This window comes from Heterocephalus glaber, unplaced genomic scaffold, assembly GCF_053883595.1.
Source record: "Heterocephalus glaber isolate CG9 unplaced genomic scaffold, H.glaber_assembly_v1.0 deba00000347, whole genome shotgun sequence".
NCBI lineage: Eukaryota > Metazoa > Chordata > Mammalia > Rodentia > Bathyergidae > Heterocephalus > Heterocephalus glaber.
Window position 1 is genome coordinate 8,926,533 of NW_028258143.1, and position 23,214 is coordinate 8,949,746.

Here is a 23,214-nt window from a genome sequence, read left to right on the forward strand (position 1 = left end):
TCAGCCCCAGGCAGCTGTTGGGGGAGCATCTATGGTGGAACAGGGTTTCTTGATTGTTCATCTACATACATAATAAGACTCAGAGACTGCTGTCAGGGCATTGGTCTGACCCCAGCCATCTCCCACACAAAAGCCTCAAAGTTGTCAGTAGTGTCTTCATGGTTGATGTTCACTCTATATTACAGGTCTCCCTGGATATGCCAAGCTCACATCTTGGTGAGGTTGTTCATCACACAGCTGGTATGGGATAATCTCCCAGGCTTTGACATATGTCCCAATCAATAGCTGTCATTTTCCTAGAATAGTCATTAAGTAATCCAGCAGATACTTGGAAATCTCTGTCTCAGTAGCACCATCACCAACCGTCACTGTATCATTTCTGATGGCTCTCCTGATGGTCATGATGGCATCGTGTAGTGACCCTTCTGTCTCCTCCCTAAGCTGGAGAATGAAGATGCAAGTCTTGGCATTGGGGAAGCCAGTAAAAAATTACACCATTTGCCTCTAATCTGGGTCTCTTCAAACATCTGGCAGAAGCCCAGCACATCTGGTGACAAAGCATTCACGGGGTTCTGGATCAAACCTCAATATGCCATGATTGTTCTCTTCAGATCCTTCTCAGGCATCTGACTGGCACAGAACATGCCTATGTTGAAAAAGTACTGGGTGACCACATCTACAATAGAGAGTTCGGTTAAGATGACTTTGACTATAGAATGATGGATGCTCCCTATCTTGTCATAGAGGATGTTGGCATTGACAATTGCCTGATAATCCTCAACTGTGTGGGCTCTGATTTCAGTATTATCCTTCTCAGCTTTTGCTCAAGCTCAGTATTTGAAAAGGCAATCATGGGATTATTGTACTCTTGAAGTTGCATTTCAAATCCAGCTTAAGAAAAAGTCTTCAAGAATGCAACACCAGCCACCAGCTGAGACTTTTGCTTTCTTGATTTCAATCACTTTAAACTGCAGCAAGTCATTGAGCATCATGTTTGTATCAGCCACTATCCTGGTGGGGTGTTTTCTGCTGGGAGATCAGCCTAGAGCTCATGCTACTCTGGAACTTCTCTAGCAGCTTCCTCTGCTCAAATCTATCTTGCTTCTTCACTGTTACAATGATTTCTTTGATCTTCTTAATTGCGAACAGAGTGGCTGTGTCAAAAGCTGGTATGATGATCTGGGAGTGCAAACTTTCCTCCAGGTATAGTTTCACCTGTTGCAGAAACTCTGATGCTCCCATGGTCACTGAGATGTTACCATCACTGACTTTTGTGTTGTGGAATTTGGTAAAGTCCACTAACATTGTTGCTGCAAGATAGATGACAATAAGTAGTTTCAGAATTATGGCTTCATAATTGCTTCTTTACCTTGAGCATCTGCTGCAAGCTCGTCATGCCACAGTGACTGAGGGTGGTTTTTATAGCCTCCACAATCACTTGGAACATACTCCTGTTACTCATGAAGTGAGGAAAGTCTTGGGAGTTACTAGGCCCCTCCTTCTACGGGGTAACTGGGGTGAAACCTTATTCAGGGGCCTGCTGCTTTCCTTACTTCTCCTTGTGAAGACTTTCCAGTATCCCACAGTGCCCTATGTCAGAGCAGTCTCCAGAAGATTTCCAAGCTCACATTTGCATGTTGAAACTCTCCCTTTGAGACATATTTGGCCTCATACCTTTTTTAATTCCTTGACTTCATCTTACACGAACCTCACCTCAGATTCTTCTTACTCTGGAAGGATGGTTAATCTCCTTGGAATCATTTATATGTGGGCTTAATTTCTAATCCTACCATTCACCAATTATATAACCTTCCAGAAGTATTTAATCTTCAAGTCTCCATTTTCTAATCTTTAGAAAAGAATAAATTAATAATGTGAATAAATGAATCCTATCAGTTAATGATATTACAATTTTATATAATTGTAGACACAAATCAATAAATATATGTTTTGATTATTACTCCTACCAATAAATTACTCTTCTTGCAACCATAGTTTAGGATAATGTAAATTTTAGCTTTATTTTTTTAATAATTAAAATATATTTTTTATTTATTACCAATAGAAGACACTATTTTATTTTACTATAGGTGGAGTGGGTTTGCCTTAAGCCACTTATGTTTGCTTCTTCAGACCTCTGAAAACAATGCTCAGTATATTACTGTATTCAGTCCTCTTTTATCTGATATAAGGAATTAATATCATTACCCTTTTAGAATTTTCCCAAATTAAATAGTATAAAATGAATCCAGGCTCCAAGAAAAGAGGTACACATGACTTAATTTGGTTGTATTGGCAACACCATCAGTCATGGCCAATCGGTTCAGACAGCCTCTTGCTGGATGGCACTTATCTTTACAACTGGATAGAGTAGCCCAGGATAAAGCAGGCATAGTTGGTTTTACACTTTTGAAAAATTGTTCACTCTACACAATAAGCCATTTAATTCAATAATAATAAGCAGTGATATTCAGTAATCATGCTCCAGAAATTATTTAAATGAAAGTGACCACCTCTGAGTAAGACAGAATAGGACATATAAGGTGGGATTTGACTGACAAATGATGAAATATCAAAATTAATTTTGGGGAGAAATTGAGATTCTCCTCACAGTCTCAAAGCTTTCTTCTCTAATCACAGTGCAGACATTATCAGTAATCAGAGAATCTTTGTATTATTTCCAAGTTTCTCCCATTGTCAGTCACTGTGACAAAGTTCTGGCCAGTCTGACACAATGATAAATCACTGCAGACACTGAGTTTTCACATGGCTGTTGAGGGCTCTCAGTATATTCTATCATCTGGAAATGCCACAGACTGACACTGGGTGCTCAACTCATGAACAAAGATGGGATTTGGCAAAATTAAGCACATGAGTTTTAGAGAAAAGAGATGTATAACTAACATTTATTGTCTTTCTACCATGCCTTCATATTACAATTGATTCACATACCTATTAAGCGAATCTTCATTTTCCAAATCTCTTCTCTATACTTGGCTCAAATGAGTACGACCTGAGAGTTAAGACTGAGAAATTGAAATGTTAAAAAATATTTATTTATTTATTTAATATGAAATAATATGTAGGCTGTCCTTATCCTTTATCCTTGAAATCTTAACATACAACATAATTCTTCACTAATTATTTTTTAAACTGATTAGATCTTACAAACCTAATGCTGGGTGATGGATTGATGCATAGTTCAATGCAAATGTGCTTGTGATGTCTACCTTGGCTTCCTGTTAGAGAGCTTGTCAACACACTAGTGCCTCAAATCCATTTTCTCACTAAAAAATGTTGCAGTTTTCTGCTTATTATTCACAAAGGCTTCCTGAGTTATTTCTGCTCCTGCACAATATTCATGATAGCAATTTGATACCTTAGCAGTTTCAAGGTTATCTAGTGATTGAAAATCCTACTGCTTACTTCAAGGTGTAACATATACAACTGTGCTGTCATCCATTATAGCAGTATAATAGTTTTTTGTAATACCTTTCATGAACTGCTGATTTAGAAGTGCAAACCTAACTTCTGAAGGCGCTTATCAGTCTCAGTCTGGGAAGTATTGCTTCACTGGAAAACATCAGCACAGGACTGTGCTACTTAGAAAAAAACTAAACTAACTTTCATTACGCTCTTAGTGCTAACCTTATGAAGTTATTATGGTACATTTGCAAGAAATAACAAACAAGAGCCATGATATCTTTCTTTGAAAGATGTTAATGAGAAATGAATCTTGGAAGTATTGGATTTTGCAAATTTTGAAAATTAATTTAGAAGAAAGGAATTATTCAGAGATGAGAGAGGAGATTTTGCTAAAGTAAAAATACACAAAAAGTCAAGTGCATTCAGAATGATGCTGGGAGATAAAACCCCTCTCCCCTTTCTACACACTGGTCTATCTACACATTGCATTTTGGTTTAGAGGTCTCTGGTTGGAGCAGAGGGCTGCTTGAGTGAGTTTAGAAGGTGGCATCTGTTTAAGTAACAGATGTCTGTGTCACCAAGGTGCTATGTTCTCACTTTTTATATATGGGCAATTGCTACTGAAAGAGTTTTATTGTCTTTATGCAAATGAAAATATCATATTCTCCTTCTTAAAGGGTTCTTTAACCTGATGTGGATCCGCAATAACCATAAAGGACTTCAACTTCATCATTTAAAACAAATTTGGATTCAGATAAAGTTTCTTATGCACTGCCAATCGCGCATGAAATGAGGTTAGGAATTGTGGACATACTTCCTCTTATTTAACAAGGCCCCACTGAGTTGAAGCAAATTGAGCTGGGTAAGAGCCAGTTCTAAGCCTTCACCCAGATAAATCATTTACTATAGCACCAAAAGAGAGCAGATCTGGAGAGGTGTTCATACCCCTTAGATTACTCTAAGCCTGGAATGGAAGTTTGCTTTAGCAATTGACTTGAATATCATTCATTCATTTCTAGATTTATAGAAATCACTTGCTCCTTTTATTTTCCAGGATAGATGATGGAGAGTAGAGTAATCCAAAGACATCCTCCAACTTGACACATGTAATTAATCATTACAAATTTTCTAGGTGACAAAATAGAACATATGCATAAAGAACATCTGCATTTCTGCTTCATACAAAAGTATGACAGTTACCTTGAAGAAAAATACGTGTATAATTGCTTGAGTTGCAAGATGAACTACTAATTTCTTTCAGGGAATGGGATTTTTACTTGAAAAGACAAAAACATAGACAAGCTATGAAGACTAAACGAACTATTCAGAGTTAGGTATTTGGGAGATGTCATGAAAATAAACAAAAGTATTTCACTTCTAGGAAAATGACTAGAGAAAATATAAATTTTGGGAACCTTGTATCTATCACCATGAGCTTGGTAGCCTTCCAATATTTAAAGACTTTTCTGATGAAATTGATGTTATTATTAATAAATATGAATTTTGAGATTGAAAGTGAAATGTGGCAACATTTGAAAGATTTGCATAGTTCTGTAAACGAACATTTGCCAAGTCAGCCATGCATGATGTTACAGAACCATTCATGATAACAGGATCTATTAAGTGCAATGGATTGCAATGTGACAGAATAAGAAAAGTTCATTGATAATGTTTCATAATCCACTCATAACTTATCTTTCAGAAACTACTACTTGTTGAGTTTTAGTGTTCTCTGAAAACGTATCTCTACTATTATCTGAAAAGTCTATTAGAATTATCCTTCCTTTTCTAGCTACAATTATCATCAGGTATTTTTCCAAAGCAACATACATTACTGGACTGAATGCCAAAATAGATACGGGAATTCAGCTATGTTTTATTAAGCCAAACAATAATGAGATTTAGACCTGTAGAGGTCCTCGGAAATTTTATTAAATTGATTGACTTATTAAGACAAATCTGGAAGACTTTTCAAAATTACTTTCTTGTGGACAATTATAGAAATTAATTTCATGAGCTCATAAAGAGTATTGTATTTTCCAAGAAGTAAAATTGCGTCTGTACTCAGAGAAGTCATGAACTTGTGATAAACCAAATATTCCTAAACCTTAGCAGCCTAACATCAGTGAAGTCAAATGAACATGAAGGCCTTATCTAGTTCATTAACAACCCCAACCCAATTCCCTATTTCAAAAAAGAGCCTTCATTTCTTCTACCCACAAGTATTTCTTAAACTATCAGAAGTGTTTTTCCTTTATGTTTGTGAATCACTTAGGTCCAATGGGAGTCTCTGTCATGTTCAAGCATAGCTCAAAGAAAAGCTAATGTTGTTAATGCTTTCCTTCAGGCTACTGAAAACCAGATAGTGTTCATGTCATTGTCAACAAGTTGCATCAGTCACCCCTTCTCAGAAAGTCCTTTTTCTAGGAAATGAGAACAAAGTGAGCATCTCCATAGTGATTATAAAATCTGAAATAGTAAGATACCTGCTGCCTAATCAGGGTGATGAGGGAAAGATAGCAAGTTAGCTTCCAAGCAAAGCTGGCCAGTGGTGGAGACCAGGTAGAGAATGGAGCTCAGCACTGTAGGACAGGGTGATGGGCCAAAGGGGCACAGAAATCTGGTTTGTGAAAACATTTTGGAAGCATAAAAACTGTCAAAAAATATGGTTCCCATGATTTTAAAATGTTCCCAAAGTCTTTGTAAAGCCACTCCAATTAGAGCAAAGGTTATAGACCACAAATCTATTAAGCTTCTCTTTTTCAGGACTCACCGAAGAGATGGCTCATTCCTTTCAACCTTGCTTTCATCAAAAGATAATAAACAGTAATTATTTAACAAGTGACTCCTCCAAGAAAAGAGAGTTATCTTAAATCAGTGAGAAATTTAGGAGACAAGTATGATGTAGGGAAAAATTTTCAGAACTCCTAAAAGCTGAAAATAGTTGCCAACTCACTTGTGTTGAGCCTATCCATGATCTAGAGGCTGATCCATTTTCTCTTATTTTTCCACTTTCAATTTTTATTTCTTTCTTTTAAAAAAATAAATTTGATGAAAAGAGGCCTCTGAAAGTGAGAAATCTCAGATAATACCACCTCAAGTTCTTCTGAGCCACAGAGCCCCATTAGCCCTCAAATGCCCGTGTACGTTTTGGATAATGTGCTTATTTTAATAACTTAGTAAATACAACATTCACTATGAAGTATGCTTAAGGAGATTTTTTAAATCATTATTCAAATTTCTTTTTAGTTACCAATGCTGAAATTTATTTCCTTTAGTGTGGATAAGTATGATTTGATAGGATCTAGCCTTCAGAAGTCAGTTTTTCAGAGACCATGATCAAACTTTAGTGAGACTGTTAGAATTGAAGAAAGTAGACTATACCAAAAGGTATATATATAAATGTATGTCTGTATTATGGTTACAGCTGATATCAAGGCAGGTTCCATCTAAAAAGGGTGGAGCTAAATTGTTATTTTTGTAATGTCTTAACAGTATATTATTTGTAGACAAATTACTTGTAAATATCATTAGAATGGTCATCACTAGTTCTGTGATTTCTATAGATAACCTAAAAATGAAAAAATAATCTTATACTAACTGTGTATAATTCCAACTGAATCATCTGGAAACTTTCTTGCATATCTCAAACACCAGAAATGACCATTAAAGACACAATCTATGCCTAGGTATGGATAGGGACAAAGAGAAAACCTGTACAATAGTCCTGATCATTGTCTTCAAATCCACTCCTTCCCTTAACAAAGCAATCCCCCAAGTCTTCCCGGGGTGACATGGAGGCAGAAACTAATAATGCAGAGTTGAAAGTAAAGCTAAGTAGGTTGCTAAGGTGAGAGAAAGGAAAAAACCATGTTGGGGCAATCATCGTAAGGGGTGTAAGTGTACCTACTGCAGTAGGAGCACCAAGCTCATGTTCAGGTTGCAGGTATTGCCGTCCTTACATCAAGCCTGAAGAACATTTCCTCTGACTTCAATTTACAGGCAGGAATTTTAGAAACCTAGGCCATAGAAGAAAATAGATTTCTTCTGGGATGTTTATACCATTTGATAATGCATCTAGAATATTGTATTGAAATAGATTTTGAGAATAAAATTGGAGACAGGGAAGATTGTAATTCATCAACACTATCTGCTACAGGCATGAGAATAAAAGTGCCACATGTTATGATGTAATAATCACCTCTGCTCCACATGCTTCTAGGCAGCCTGCCACATGTATGACTATCCCTCCTTTTGATTTCTCAGGTCACTTTAATTCCTGTGACATTTCATGCTGGAAGAGATCGGCATATCTATGAAAATTCCTGTGCAGGGCCAATTCTATCTTTTCCTGTCCTTCAAGTTTCCCTGTTTATTTTCTCACAACCCTTTTTACTGATCCTATTCGCTGAATAATTTTCCTAAGACTCTGCCAGAGATGCTTTCCTTCAGTCTCTGTGTTCTCCCAAGTGAGTGGCAGAGATGAAAATGAAATGGGTGGGGGCAGAATTTGGTGGGACTTTCTCCCCTAGGCCACTGAGATCCTTATAGTAGTTCAAGTGACATGACAGCCAAATTATTTCCTTATTTGTTTTCTTCCCTTGACCAGATTTTCAAGAAATGCATGCCGAAAATTTCTTGCTCTCTCTATTTATGTTCCATTTTAATGTAATTTTCATTTCCCCCATTTGTTTTAGGGTGGTGACATGGCTCTGGGGGGCTGGGGATGATGAAATGAATGAGGAGGGAGAGAGACAGAGAGCACACATGTGAAAAACACCATCAGCAATACTTTTTCTTATTTATAGTGACAACCCCAACCAAAATATAAAAATATATTTAGGGAGATGACAGCTTTGTTGCTTCTTGATCACAAACCAGCACTTACGAGTTCACATTTGTGAACAGATAAAAAAGCCTGTGCCTTGATGAAGCAGGATAAGGAAAAAGAAAAAAAGAAATTGAGTGAAGGGCAATTTGTCCTAGACAAAACCAGTACAAGAACCAATGCACTTAACAGAAGGGAGTCTCAGATCAGTGTCTGTGGGTGACCAGGATTGTGCCTAGGATAGAAAAAGGAAAACTATTCCTATTAGGAAAATAGAATTCTAGAAAGGAAAGAAGTCTGCATATTTACCGTTTGATACCACAATATGATAAATAAAACAGCCTTTAACTTACTTCACATCAAAATAGGAGGGGAAAATCTACATGAAGATAATATTTAAGGCATAACTTATTCTTGTGTTAAGTAGAGGCATGTACAATTTATAAATGGCTCCATGTTTGAACAATTCAGCTGAAGTATACCCTGTACCAGCCAGATCATGATCAACTGGTACAGCCCTTTCTCTCAAGAAGGTCAATGCAAGGGAACCAAAGTTGATTTGGAAATTGTTTTTAAAATTGTAACATTTTCTCCGTAGAGATAGTTTTAAATATGACAGCTGACTTATGGTTCTTGATTTCTTTGTCCCTGAGCATTATTCTGCTATGTCTTCCCCCATCACATATTGAAATTCTAATTCCCAAGGTGATGGGATTAGGAGATGGGGCCACTGGGGAGGTGATGAGGCCATGACAGCAGAGTCCTCATGAATAGGATTAGAACTCTTATAAAAAGATACCAGGGCTGGGGATTTAGCTTAGTGGTTCTGCCGCTTGCCTCAAAAGTGAAAGGTCCAAGTTCAATCCCTAGTACCAAACAAACAAACAAACAAACAAACAAAAATGATACCATCCAGAGCTGCCTCTCTCTTTCCACCATATTCAGAAGGATATCGTTTGTTGAAAGGTATCATTTCTATGAATTATGAAGAGAATATACACAAAACTCCAAATCCGCTGGTGCCTTGACTGTGGACTTCCCAGCTTTCAGAACTCTGAGAAATAAATTTCTATTTTGTTCTAGGCTATCTAGTTTATGGTATTTTGTTATAGCAGCCCAAAGAGAATAAGGCATATTCCCATCAGCTATTATTTCAATTCTTATTTCACTAGAATTGTGTTTTTATTATTTTTTGAGCTCCAATATAGGCCATGAGATGTAAAATTCTGAAAGAATCTATTCACATATCTGAATTCCCTTTTGCCAAGTTTCTTTAAAATGGAGAAGAGCTAGAGAGGGTTGGAGGTTGGAAACACTGCTGGCAGAGAGAAAAAGTCATTGCTCCACATGCCTGACATCGCAGGTTCTGCCTTTGGTGAAGACATCTCACCATTGCTTTGGATACATTTTTCTGGCTCTGTCTTTTCCATTTGTGCTTAGCTCTCCCATTTAATTGGGCTAGTTTTGAGAGCACACAGAATTTCACACAACTGCCCTTTCCCAGGCCAAACCATGCCCACTCACCATGCACCCACTTGAATAGTTACTATGGTTTGATTTTGACTGGAGCCACTGTTACTGACAACTATTTTGCTTGGCACATTGGTTTAGAACCAACACTACTCTGACTCATGATTATGTGGATGATATTATCAGGACTGCCTTGAGCCCTTTTCTCTGACTCACCTATGTTATTACTGCTCTGCTCTTGCTCTTGCTCACTCGTTATCAACTTTTTGCTCTTTTGCCTCCTAAAATATTTAGTGATCTGATATTAGATAGTAACAGGATGCATTTTTGCAATGGGCTTTTCAATATAGCATATCTTAAGTCAGAGAAATGACTGTGTAAAAGTGAAAAAATTGGGGATAAGAAGAACCTAATTTAGCCACATGAAAGTTTACAGACATTGTCTCAGTATGGAAAGCGTTCTTCATCTAAACCTGTGTCCTCTCCCCTACATATCTTCCCCTATCACTTCCTAGATTTTCCCCTCAGTTCTTCTCTCAAAAATGATATAAATTGAGAACATTGAGTCACTCTTTTAGACATGGTATGATAATATCAAGAATTTTCAAACAAGAACTGAAATCAAATATGCAAATGAAAACTTCTAAAGATATAAAAAGAAAACTAGGAATCTTTACTGCAGATCCTAAAATAAATCTTGAAATAAATAGAGAAACATAGATTCTTAATTCTGTAACATAAAGTGAAATTTTAAGTGAATAAAATACAACCTAGACCAGGTATGTTGACATACGCTTGTAATCCCAGCACTCAGGAAGCTGAGGTATGACTGCCACTAGTTCAAGGCCAGTCTGAGCTACATAGTGAGTTCAGGCCAGATGGAACTACATAGGGAGACCCTGTCACAAAAAACCAAAAAAAGTTACCTAATTTATAGATTTCAAGTAATTTCAAAAAATATAACTTAGTCTAAATTTCTTCTGAATGAGTAAATGTGTAAAGATAGCAATATTGTTTTCACAAAGTGAGAAAATCACTTTAATGATAAACTGTGTAAATAATTTCCTAATATTTTAAATAAGAAGATATTTGCATAAAATTCATCTGATGGATCAGAGTACAGCAAACAACACTACATAGAGACATTTGCCTTTGAAACATTCTGTAAATGTTTCGTGCCAATAGCACAAATGAATCTGTAGTGCTTAGTCAGACATAGGGTGGGAAACAAGCATATTTCCTACTTCATGTACCCATGTATCCTGGTGGATTAGAAGTTAAAGAAACTGATGAAATCCTTTCTGTATCAAGGAAAAGAAGAATTATCTATAATTATTTGCTTGAAAACTAAGGAAGAACTTTCTAATCATAAAATCAATGAAAGGAATAATAGCCAGAAAAGAATCAATAAGTTTGAGTGCATAAAAGAGAAAATTCTGCCATATATAACATTTATAGATAAATGATACATTGGAAAAATATTTGAAATATTCATGAATAATGATAGGAGCTATCAATCTGTAACATGCTCATACTAATGGATTAAATTTTAAAAAAATCTTTAAATCTATTAAAAACTGACCCAACAAGCAATTCTTAGAAAAATAAGAACAATTGTCCAATAAAATATAAAAATGCTAAACTACATTACTGATCCAAAACTGTGCCTTAAATAATAATAGAAAATTATTTTCTATCCTTAAAATGCTAAAGAAAGAAAATAATTATCATTCAATACATGGAAGAATAAAATGTAAAGCCATTAATGGAAAATTGTCTTAGTTTTATATTATAATGAGAATATCATAAAATTCTTACTTTTTCATACATTAAGTGTATGTATGGGGTCTCATCCTGAAACAAAAATCAGATATATGCTCAATTTGTTACAGTACGTCATGGGATGATTTTAATATAAATAAAATGACTAAATGTCTAGCAATAGGGGGAGGATTTAATGTTATACATTCATACAATTGAAGCATTATTTATAGACACTAAAACACACTGCAAAGAATAATAGTATGCAAAAGTGCTTATAAATAATAAAATGAAAATACAGTATGCAACCTGGTGTGGTGGTGTGTATCTGTAATTCAAGCAGTCTGGGAGGTTGAGGTAGAAGAATCATGAATTGGAACCCAGTTTGGGCAACTTAGTAAGACCTTGTCTCAAAATTTTAAAAACATGGGCTGGAATGTAGCTCATTGCAAAGGCTCTGGATTCAATCTCTAGTACTATGAAAAGAAAAATAGAAAAGGAAAGGAAAAAAAAGAAATAAAATTTTATGGCTTGTATCTAGCTATGCCCCAAAGCCTCGTGTGGTCATTGATGGAGCTTTTTGGAGGTGGCTGAATCTAGGGTGTGTGATGCTGGGATTGGGTGTGTGTGCTACCTGTCTTAAGGGCAGGTAGCTTGAATAGAATATAAGGGAAATAAAGAGGACCGCTGTTCTTACTTGCTGCTGTTGCTTCTGCTGCTGGGGCTTGTTGCTTTGCTGTGCACTATTTCTCCTCTACAATGCCCTTTTTCCATGCCACTCTGCTTTGGAGACAGCTGACTATGGACCGAAACATCTACAAACTGTGAGCCAAGTAAACCTTTTCTTCTTTGACTTTGGATATCAGGTATTTTGTCTCAGCAATGAGAAAAGTAAGTAAAACAGAAATTCATCATGCTACAAAGTAGGCTAGGAAGATATAAAAACATTTTCCCCACTACTAACCAATTTGTATATCCAATATCAATTTGATACTTATTTGGTAGGAAGGGGAGCCATTACCTGTCTTTTTGAGTTGATAAAGAAATAGATTTTTATTCAAGTTTTATCCTAGCCTTCATACCTTTTCCCCCTAAAGTTGGTGTTATGAAGAAAGAGCTTCTTAAAGTTTGATTTTGTCAGTTTTCAGGATGTGTTCCTGAGTTCCTTGGAACATTAAATTTAAGGTAGTGTATTTCCTGTGTGTCTAGGATGTGCCGTGCTTTTCTCTGGGCACAAGGCTACCCTGCTGAGCAAGAATGAGATGACTTGCTTCTTTTGGAATGTAACACTAAGGAATGGAAGAGATAGATTTAAAAAAAAAACATGTATTCAGACAACTTAATTTTAGGCCTTGGCAAATGTGAATAAAAATAACTACTGTCATGGCGGAGTATCAGGGGTGTGGAGTAATGGAACAGAGGCTTTATTCCAGTGGTGGAGGGAGATTTCTAGGATGAGGTGACATTTGAGCAGAGACTTGGATGGTGTGAAAAAAGGAAGATCTGGGGAAAGATGGTTTCCCAGCAAAGGAGACAGCATAGAAGAGCTTGAAGCAGGAAAGAATTAATGCAAAACTCAAGAGGCTAGCGCATACTGATTAAAAGGGAGAATGGTGAAAGATGAAGTTGAGAATGCTGGGTGAGATCATTCAGGACTGCACAAGGACAGAATCAATTCTACCACAGGGACAGAGTACCTCCTACTGAAAGGCATTCAGAGGAAATGGAACTTAAACTGATTAGTAGCTCAAATAAGTAGAATTTACATGCACCTAGGGTTAGGAAAGAGTGCAGCATTAATGAAGACAACAAGGTCATGATATAAAGCACAATTACATGACAACTGTATGACATGAAAGATTCTTGTTTCTTCAGTTATTCCATTCATTAACAGGAAGGGCTGAACTACCTTTTGCCAATAGCACTTTTATGTTAAGTAACATTTAAGAGACATTAAATAAGTCAACATGAAGCTCAGGTTTTCCTTTATCACACTTCCTTATATTTAATGGTAGAGGAATCCAGAAGCAGTCTCAGAAAACTGATGCTCCATCTAAAGCAAAAGAAACAAAAATGATTCACATTTTGTACAAGTTATTAAAATTAACAATGGGATATTTAACAATAAAAGTAAAATGGAAAGTGCTGTCCAATCTTTGTCATGTGAGGTTAGTCATGGATGCAAGTGTATTGCTCATAACTTAAGAAAAATAAAATATTTATTGTATAAAAGCAGATACAAGTTTGAATCTTTACCAATGCAGCACAAATAAATAAAAAATCTCTTTAGATTTGAATGTTTGGTTGATTTAATTTTAGTGCAACTAAACTCATCCTTTCCCTGTGATCAGACTGCAACATAAATGATTATGACATTTCATAACTATTCATAGCTCAGTGTGAAGAAAACATCTGAAAATGCTTTTCATTTATTTTGAGTTAGGTAAGGTTGAATACCTAGAGAAACAAGGAGCTGAGCTCTTTGTTGTGCTTTTGGTATGTCTCACTTTCTCTTCACTGCTTACTTACGTACTAAAGTTCGACTATAGAAGAAGGAAAATTGGAAAGTTTAGGATCTGTTCTTTCCTGTGCAACCCCCACATCTTAATCAACTATTCTAGCCTTTCCTTCTGAAATATTTGCCTTGCAGAAATCTAGTGCTCTACCAGTTCATCTGGTTTTTTTTGTTTTTGTTTTTGTTTTTTTGTGCTTCTTTTCCAGCTTGCTATTGGAGGGCATCCCAACAACCACTGTTTATTCAGGACACCTGATGGCTGTAAGTGTGCCTTAACTTTCCCCTTCTTCAGCCTCTCATCTTTCCTAACCCTTCACTGGTTCCTTCAAGGCCCCTGCCCTCACACTCTGTCTCACACTCTGTAAAAGCCCTGCAGTGCATGTCTCCCTTTCTTACAGAAAACAGACACTTTCTTCTTAAATTTCCCCAACCACACCTTGGTTTAAACACTTACTGAACTATTCCCACAGCCTCCCATCCTCGCCACATCCCAAGCCCCATGTGAAAGAGGTTCCTGGTCTCATCTGAGCTGCATCCCCCACCTCATCCCTGTCTCCTGCCTGCCTGGCTAAGCCTAAGGATGCACATTTCCCTAGAATCACCCTTTACTCCTTGATTTTATCCCTGAATCCACTGCAAGGGATCTTTTAATTTTATCTTCTGAACTCTATTATTAGCATGTCCCTTTCCTCCATTGACATTATTGTATTAGGTCAATTCCTTTAGTTCCTTTGTAATACTTACCACCATTAATTTATTCAGCAAATATTCAATACATGTTATATGCAAGACTGTATCCAAAGTAAATGTGAAACGTAGGGAGACCAAGTGTATAGAGATTGCCACTCTATAAAATTCTTCATTCTAGTAGTAGAAAGTGATATCAAACAAAATATAATAAATACAATATTAAATGGTAAAATAACATGTGGTAAGTGAATTAAACAATACGGAGGATCAAGAATGTAGGTGGCAATAAGAGCTTGCCATTTAAAGTATTTTGTTCCAGATAAGCCTTGTACAAAACAAGACATTTGTTTTTTTTGTTTTTTTTTAAAGCAAGGAGTCATACATTTCAAAAGGATTGTTTTAGTGCTGCATATAGATTGTTTAGTGCTGCTTGTGGCAGCTGGGAGGCAAAGGGAAAACAGCCATGGTGGTGCACACCTGTAACCCCAGCACTTTTGAGGTTGAGGCAGGAGGCTCACCATGAGTTCAAGTCCAGCCTGAGCTACACAGTGAGATCAAGGCCAGCCTGAGCTATGTAGTGAGAACCTGTCTCAAAAAAGAAAAAAAAAAGTGAGCACCAAGAACTGTGAGGAGGTGATGACGGCACTGATCAAAGGGTAGCAGCAGGGCTGGGGATTTAGCTCAGTGGCACTGCGTGGGCAGCAGCAGGTTACAGCCGTCTCACAACAGCAGAGTAGGATGTGTGTGAGGGTTGATGTGGGATGTGAAAGACAGAGGGAAACAAGGCTAGATGTGTTAACTTTCCACTCCTGGAACAAATATTTGAGCTAAATCAACTAATAAGAACACAAGTGCTTATTTTGGCAGACAGTTTGGGAGGTGTAGGTCTGGGGTCAGCTAATCTGTTGCTGTGGGGCTGTGGGGAGGCAGAACATCAGCGTGGGCAGCATGAGGCAGAGGAAGCAGCTTACCTCATGGCAGATGGGACGCAGAGGGAAAGGAAGAGGAGGGTTGGGGCCCAATATCCCCTTCCGGGGCAAGATCCCTCGGACTTTCCTTCTAGGGGGCCTCACTTCCTGAAAATTCTGTCATTTCCAAGTAGTGCCACAGGCTGAAGATCAAGACTTTAACACATGGACTTTGGGAAACACAACCTAGACCTGAGCAACTAGAAGAACAGAATTGCTATTCCAGAGATAGAGAAGGCTGCTGATCAAGTAGGTGCTATAGAGTGAGGCCAGGAGTTCAATTTCAGATGTGTGAAGTTTGAACTATCAATGAAATATCTCAGTGGGGACCTCAAGAAAGTAGTTGCTTATGTGAGTCTGGAATTTGGAAGAAGTGCTGCCTTCACTTGATATGACTGCACTGAGAAGAGGGAAGAGTATCAAAATAGTATCCCAGGGCACAAGAACATAAAGAACTGGTAATAAAAAAACAATCACCAAAACAGTAATAGAAAAGAGTGGCCAGTGAGATGGAAAAAACAAGAAAATGTGTGTCTTGGTAGCAAAATTAAGAAAAAAATATCTGAGAAGATTTGTGTAACTGTACCACTGCAGAACTTAGCATTGAATTTAGAAAAAATTAGCAATTTTTGTGTAGTGATAGGGCTTAAAGCTTGATGGAAGTAAGTTTATGAGAAGAAACTAAGTTGAGATAAATTGGGACACTGAGTATAGACAAATCTTCAGACATGTGCTACAAATGAGAGCAGATTTTCTAGCAGGGACAGTAACTGGTGGAGAAAGAGTGTTGAGAAAAATAATTTTAAGATGAAAAGTACAACTGCATGTTGATAGGAATGATCCATAGAATAAGAAAGATGTCTTAGGGACAAGTGTTTTGAGCAGATGAAGAGGAAGGGTATCTAGTGCCCATATAGAAGGTCTGGCTTCTGGCAGGAGCACTATGAATTTATCCATGGTGGTAGATAGAGTTGGTTCTAGACACTGAATATAAGTTGATATGGTGTTGAGAATTTGTGAAGCTTCCCCTCTAATTGCCTGCATTTTCTCTGGGAAATAGAAAGCAAAATCAGCAACTAAGTTTGAGTCTGGGGAGGAAGTGGCAATTTGAGAAACTAGAGAAGGAATGGAATAGTATACAGGGGAATGGAAGAGTGAATGGATTTGTAGTATGATTTCTAGGCAGCTGAAATAGCTCATTACTGATGATGGAGATAAAATGACATCTGTCATAGCAGCACGGTTTGTAATAGCTAAAGCCTGGAAACAGCCCAAGTGCCCATCAACTGGAAACTGGATAAAGAAGTTGTGGTTTTTTATAAAATGGAGTACTACTCAGCCATAAAGAATGAGAAAAAAAAAAAGAATGAGAAACTAGAGACATTTGTAGCTAAATGGATGGATATTGAGGCCATAATCATAAATGAAATAAATAGGACACACATGTGTAAATACTGAATAGTGTCTCTAGTGTGAGAAACTGAAAGTGTAAATAAAAATTAAAATGATTAAAACAAATAATTGATAATTTGAAATAGGAAGAAAAGGTCCAAAGGGGTAAGGGAAGTGGGAGGGGAAGGGGAAAGGAATGATGGGAAAGGAAAAATTATGAGAAAAGGAAAAAATGGAAACAAAGTCTATGTAAATAGGGAAGGGTGGAGGGGGTGAAGGGCTCACAGGTAATGGGGAAAAAATAAGAACCAAGATACATCATGTACAGGTACAAGCACCCAGTGTTACCTAAAATGTACCAATAAAATATTTTAAGGGGAAAAAAATGACATCTTTCAATGAATCTTTGTCTATTCAGAGAGACCTCAGTAAGTATGATATGCAAGTAAGTATGCATACCTATTCATGACCATTTAGATTTATTTTTAATAATAACATATGTATCTTTTGAATTTTTACAAGCACAACATTGTGATTTGTGTGATATTTTACGGACAGTCATGAGTAATGCATACTCTTTATGCATTTTTTTTTAGACTGAGTTAGGTGGCTCTGAGCTAGGCTCTGATGTTTATTTAATGAGGTGGGCACATGCCAGTAGACCCAAGTCAAATCTCCATCTCCTCTCTTTAGCTCTCTGAGTCCCCATTTTCTCATTTGCAAAAGCATACCTAGAATGACAATGTAAAAATGATATTTTGTAGATCAACAATAAATGCTAGTTAGTGATTATAATTATAACCCAGGATGTTCATTGTTTAGACAGCATCCCTGAACAACAAGTGACTATAGACTGAACAAAAAACTGTTTCACTTGATGAACCACCTCTTTCCCTATGCTGCAGTCAGCCTGCTGACTGCTTTAGGTCTTACTTTAGTTTAAATGTTCTTAGTTTCTCTGGTTATTCCATCTAAATTGGTTCTCAACGCATCTTCCTCATACTCCAGGCCATATACCCCCTTGTCATCTCAACCTCCAGTGCCTTCAAGCTGCTGATCACCATTTGAAATTCTAGAGTACAAATACTATACTTATCCAGAGTCCAGAACACAGATAACAGGCAATCAGTAATTAACAATTTTATAAATGGTTAAATTGCACCATTTTTTATTGAAATGATCAACTAATTTGTCTAGGACTTTTCTTAGGAGCTGTTTAACTTCATCATGTTGCCTAAAAACTGTGAAGAGAATGTTTGTCATCAAAAAGGGTCTAAATCCCAGGAGTCATAGTTTTTCAGATTTTTTCTTCTGCCTTCAGCTCCCAAGGTTTTCATCACTGGAGAATATTAAAAATAAATATATATCGAGGACAATTTGTAAATCTGAACCATCTTCAGAACTCTTAGAAATGCACGGAATCAGAAGATTAGGAAATATGGGTAGTTTCTAAAAGGAAGCTTCTGTCAAAGAAAGCATATAAGATTATAGAATCTATTGGGCATGTCTTAAGATGAGAATCCCAACCCAGCCCCCTGCATTTTGCCAGGAGTTAAGGGAGCATGCTAGAAAGTGCTGAAATGCTGATCATGTCCTGCCGTCACTTACAAGCTGGCTGAAGAAGTCAAGATTGACAACCTTGAAATCTATGGAGAATATGAGCCAATATAAATTACAGGATAAACTGTGCTTTACAGAAGAGTGCTAAAGTTACTGGAATTTAACTACAGAAGGCCCAAGGAAGAGGAGGATCAGTGTAGGCTAAAAGCTTCCTAGAGGAGGTGAGTCTTGAGCAAAGAGAAGTTTAGTAGGTAAGAAAAGGCTAAGAGTGTACTGGATCAACTGTGGCACTTCTGCTGGTGATAGGCTTGGCATTAACATAAGGAAGTGAGACAAGGACAAGCAGTTGGCACCAGAGGTGGGCAGTGAGTGAAGCCTGGTGACTGCAAGTGAGGCCTTGTCTAGCAAATTGTACTGCATGTTGAATGGCCCAGCTGCAGAATCTGTGGCTTCCTTGCTGCTTTTCTCCTGCTACCTGACTGCTCCAGAACAAAGTAAAAACAAACACTACCACCATAATAATGATAGCACAAGACAAAACATTCTCTGTCCAGTGGATTGGCAGAGGATAAAGATTCCAGATTCCTGGCAAAGGAACCATAAGGCGAAGCATTTATGAAAATGTCTGGCTGAACATTTCCCATAAAGTACAAAAGAGTAAAAATAAATGACAGCAGGATACAGAACATGCCTCTATATGCAAGTTTGCGTGTCTGTAGGTATGCACGTGTGCACAGTATGTGGTTATTTATGGTGTGTGTGGTCGCACTGTTTGAGTGTGTATGATCCATGACCATGTTGTTTATATGTGTACTGTGCTACAGCATGTGGTTGTGTTTGAATATGCAGTGTATGGTGTGTATGCATGCATTTGTTTGGAATGTGCCTATGCTTATTTGTGTATGTGGAAGGCACCCGTTTTAAAAACCCTTCCCTGGCACCTGCTTTGTCATCCTCAGTTCTTGGCACTCTCAGAGGCAGTAAGAGATTTGGACTGCAGACTCCTGCTTCTTAGTTCAGCTTCCTGGAGCCCCTGGCATCCCTTCTGTGCCTGGCTACCAAGCCTCAGGGACCTTTTTCTCCCAAATACTTTGCTTCTCATTCAGAATTGGGTGGGTGGGGGATTCTTCTCTCAGGGAAGACTAGAAAGCCAGGAAGTGACTTTGATGGATCACTTTGCACAAGAGACCCAGTGCTCCCAGATTAAAGAGGCTGCAGCTCCTGTGTACACCCCTCCATTGAGGGGGTTGCTCTGATGAGATAATTTTTCTCATTAACCTTGATAACTCTTTGCTGATATAGGATCTCTTTGGACTAACTCAGAACCTTTTTTAAAAAAATTTCTTTTCAGTGTGTTCTATGCCTTCCAGAGAGGGCATAGAGCCTGGTGGCAATCTGCAGCTGTGCACCCAAGCAGACAAATGTCAGCTTTTGGGCGCCCCCAGCAGATTCAGAGGGAGGGGCTCAGCTATATTTGTTTAGATCTTTGAGGAGATAAAAGTCTAAGCAAATATAGATCAAGTGTTGGAATGGCTGAGCTGTTTCCAGATTTAAGAACTTGTAGGGTGGGGTTCATTTGCTCCCACTTCCACTTCCTCCCTTGATCCTGCAGCAGATCCCAGCTTCTGGCTACAGCTCCTTACAATCCCTGTGTGTCAACCTCCACCAGAGTTGTTCTCATGCTGCAAAGTAGTTTCCCAAATTCCAAACCATCATTTGGGGATGTCTTCCCCATCATTCTTTGTCTTCCTCCAATTAAAGTTAATTTATCATGTACATATTCCTCTTATAGTACTTCCTACAGTGAAGTAAGTGTACTGTTAAAGTCCTTTCCCCCTGGTACGCTGTGAGCACCTTGTGAATGCAGTCTGTTCTTTTCATCTTTGTTTTCTCAGCATTAATATAATGTCTAGCACATCGTAAGAATTTGATGAATGTTTGTTGACTTTTAATATGAATTAGATAACAGAGATTAGAAAGCACCTTGCATGCTTCCTAGAGTCCAGTTTTAAGAAGGAAGTCACTACTGTCTTCCCAGAGCTAATTTACACTGGAGAGAGGCCAGAGAAAGTCAATAACATTGAGGTTTTTAGTCTATTATCATGAGTAATTGCAAAATATGGCCTAGAATTTAATATATAAACAAGTTAATTAATTTTATGTTATCTCTGAGGTAAACGCAGCATTTATTTGAAATATAATTTACAATATACCATAGGCTTTATGATCCAGTCATGAGACATAAGTAAAATGATGATCATCTTTCAATTTTGTCAGTGTAGCTTTGTGAGTTTACACATAAACTAATTTCGAATTTATATCAAAATTCTCAATTCAGGCTCCTTAATGAATATGAGGCTGCAAAACATTTCTTGACTCTTAGTCTCCAACTTGATCCCCAGCCTCACACATAGCAAACACTTCTCCTCTCTTCCTTCCACCAGACTGAAGCCATTTAATAGCTTTTGCTTATAAATTGAGACTTTTGGAACTAGGGTTATGCATTTCTTAGGAAGCAAAATGAACTTAATAAATCTTTAATAAGGCCTATAGAGATATTGAATTTCATCATAGGGTCAGGAGAAGTAGAATTTAAGGGCCTTTTAGGAACCTTCTCTGCAGAACACAAGAAGGTGCCAGCTGGCATCTACTCTGCAGCTAGAGCCAGTTGATATTAAAAAAAAAAAAAAAAAAAGACTGATGGCAAAGTGATAGTGTCGTCCCTTTCAGTGGGGGTGATTGTTCACATTTAGTGTGCCTTAGAACTAATAAAATTTCAAAAGTGAGCTTTTCTGCAAATTTGCCCCAGACTTTCGCAAATGTAAAAGTCCTTTCAAAGTCAATGAAAATTGTTATACCCTTGGCTCATTCTCTTAGAAAGCTTGATGAACGCTAGTTAGAGCTAGTGCTTCTTTTTTTCTGCCTTCATCAACCTCTCTCAGCCTCAGTTTCTTGTTTAGCAAATGAGGCAAGGATTTAATAGAATAAGATAAGAAGAGATAAGAGGCCATACACAGGGCTTGGCATGTGGAAGGCAAAATTATAGTTTATGCTTCAACTTTAGAATGTTTAGGCTGTTTCCAGATATACTATAATTTCTTTTATAGTTTTATAGGCTATAAGATGAATAATATTATTTTTATCATCTCCACTTAAAAAAAATACCAGTTGGCCAGGGATTTAGCTCAGCAGCACTGCATCTGCCTTATAAGAACAAGGTCCTCAGTTCCATCCCGGCACCAAAACAAACAAACAAATCAAATATTGAAAAAAGTAGAGACATTTAAAGTCATACAGTTAGTAGGTCTAAATCATTAATTCAAACTTAAGGCTGCCCACAATCAAATTAATTTTCTCAGTCTTTTTCTTTTGGAGGGATAATAGGCTCTATTTATTTTACTTTTTCCAATTTTTATTTTTAAAATATTTTCCTGTTTTCAGTTTTTATTAGTACATGTTTGCAGTACATAGTGATTACATTCCTCATGGGGAGTTTGTATGTGAACATAACACTTCCCAATTCCTTTTGCATCCCTTTCTTCTCTCCCCTTTTACCATTTCCTAGTCTCCTCGCCATTTGCAAAAGATCTGTCTCCCTATTTCCTATCATCCTTTATTTTGCTCTTTATTTATATATTGGGTTTGTCTTAATTCTTTCTTCATGATATGTCAGCCTTTGGGGATGGGGATAGGAATTGTGAAAAGGTTCATTTTTTACCTGATCCAAAGACTGAGCTGACAGATAGCACTTTATCTTTTAATGTTTTGGTGCATTATCATTTCAGCTTTTTAAATACTATTTCTATAAGCTATGAGTTAAAAACAAAGTCTTTGTAAATAGGGAGGGATGGAGGGGTTGAAGAGAGGGCAGGGGAAGGGGGAAAAATAAGAATCAAGAGAGATTATGTAAAGGTGCAAATTTCCAATGATGAATGTCATTATATTGTATACCTAAAATGTACCAATAAAATATGAAATGTTTTTTAAAAAAGCTAGATTTGTGGCAAATTGCTATAATTCTTGCCATCACTATCTTACATTTAACTTTTTAACTTCTTTCCTTCATTTATATTTCTGGCCTCTTCTCTTTGGCATTTGAATTTATATTTCATGGGAATTATTTTTACATTTCTTCTTCTAAAAAAATAAATAAAACCTAATAATTCCACAAAGAGATGTGTACACCTAAGTTCATGGCAGCTTCATTCAAAATAGCAAAGCAAAGTAAAAATTTAAAAGTGAAAACAGTTCATGTGTTCATCAATAGGAGAATATATTCAAAAAGGTAGCACATCTGTCAAATGAAATTTAGTACCATAAAAAAAAAAGAACATGGATTAATCTTAAAAGCATGCATACATGAATAATAACTGAAAGGAACCACAAACGAAAGGACACAGTGTGTGATGCAAATTACATGACATTCTACAAATATAGTTTTGTAGCTCAACAAGTATAAAGTGACAAAAAGCAGATCTATGGTTACCTGGGATCACAAGGTGAAGTAGATGGGAGCATAGATATTTAGAAATACAGAGGGCCTTCGGAGAGAGATGACCACATTCCATATCTTGATGGTGGTGATATGTGTATTGACCAGTACA

The 23,214-nt window shown here is 37.1% G+C and overlaps 1 pseudogene; it reads right to left on the bottom strand.

The window, feature by feature from the left end:
- Positions 1-23,214, bottom strand: part of LOC101707630 (T-complex protein 1 subunit eta pseudogene) — a 52,467-nt pseudogene continuing 29,253 nt past the window's right edge.